Below are 1,716 nucleotides of genomic sequence, written 5' to 3'. Positions count from 1 at the left end.
GTAGTGGAACCACGAGCATTCCCACAAGCCTGCGCGGAGCTCAGGTTAATGTTGAATACCATCCCAAATAAGCCTCCATAACATCAGCAAGAAGGCCACGGGCAGCAGACAGAATCTCACTGTATCAGAAATAGCAAAAAAATAGCTGAGTGTGGTGGCTCACACCTGTAATCCCAGCACTTGGGAGACCAAAGCAGGTGGATCACCTGAGCTCAAGAGTTCCAGACCAGCCTGAGCAAGAGCAAGACTGTCTCTAAAAACAACGAGGCATTGTGGCAGCTCCTGTAGTCCCAGCTGCTAGGGAGGCTGAGGCAAGAAGAACACTGAAGCCCAAGAGGTAGCTGTGAACTATGATGCCAGAGCACTCTACTGAGGGTGTCAAGGTGAGACTCCGTCTCAAAAGGAAAAAGGTAAAATAAAGCTAGTTTCACTAGCAAAGCCCTTTATGCACAGCAATTAATTGGTGTAATCACAGCCCCGTAATCATCATTCACCTGGTAGGTTTTTTTTTTTTTTTTTTTGTAGTTTTTGGCCAGGGCCAAGTTTGAACCCACCACCTTTGGTATATGGGGCCAGCAGCCTACTCCTTAAGCCACAGGTGCTGCCCTCACCTGGGAGCTTTTTCCATATCCACATTTTCAAGTGTCCTGGGATCTATAGCATTTACTGAATCTGAAAGAAGTGCTACTTTTGCACTTGGAATTCCATGAGCTATAGGCCAACATTTTTCAATGTAATGAAGTAAAATATGAATTTAATCTGAGATTGAAGTTTTAATCCTTTTTTTGTTTTTGAAACAAAGTCTTCTTCTGTTGCCCTAGGCTACAATGCCCTGAAGATAGCCTACCTCATAGCAAACTCAGATTCCTGGGTTCAGAAGATCATCCCACCTAGCCTCCTGAGTAGATGGGACTGCAGGTACCCCCAAAATGCAGCTTCCTGAGTATATGGGATTGCAGGTACCCCCTAAAATACAGCCTCCCAGGTATATGGGACTGCAGGTACCCCCCAAAATACAGCCTCCTGAGTATATGGGATGGCAGGTGCTCCCCATAGCCTCCCGAGTATATGGCACTATAGGTACCCCCCGAAATTCATGACTCATTTTTCTACTTTTAGTAGAGATGCGGTCTTGCTTTGCTCAGGCTGGGCTTGAACTCCTGAGCTCGAGCAATCCTTCTGATTTAGGCATGAGTTACCATTGCTGGCCTAAGATCAAAGTTTTAAATTGAATTACTCCTTTAATAGCCAAAAGAAACATGAAAGTTATAGAATCAATTTGACATGGAAAGGAAATTCACTAGATCATGATTTAAGGAAATGTTTAGAAAAAATAAAATTACCACACATTTACATCACAAGTGATTTGAGACTGCCCTCTAACATGATTAATACACCAGTTTAAATTGAGGGCAGCAGGCTTGGTGTCCATAGCTCAGTGGTTAGGGCGCTGGCCACATACACCAGGGCTGGGGGGTTCGAACCCAGTCTGGGCCTGCTAAACAACAATGACTACTACAACAAAACATAGCCAGGTGGTGTGGCAGACGCCTGTAGTCCCAGCTGTTTGGGAGGCTGAGGCAAGATAACTGCTTAAGCCCAAGAGTTGGAGGTTGCTGTGAACTGTGTCACCATGGCCCTCTACTGAGGATGACATAGGGAGACTCTGTCTCAAAAAAAAAAAAAAAAAAAAGAATAAAATAAAAAAAATGAATA

Source organism: Otolemur garnettii, unplaced genomic scaffold, assembly GCF_000181295.1.
Source record: "Otolemur garnettii isolate 467f Iridium unplaced genomic scaffold, OtoGar3 scaffold00143, whole genome shotgun sequence".
Lineage (NCBI taxonomy): Eukaryota > Metazoa > Chordata > Mammalia > Primates > Galagidae > Otolemur > Otolemur garnettii.
The sequence above is the reverse complement of the archived record's forward strand: the minus strand, read 5'-3'. Positions refer to the sequence as shown.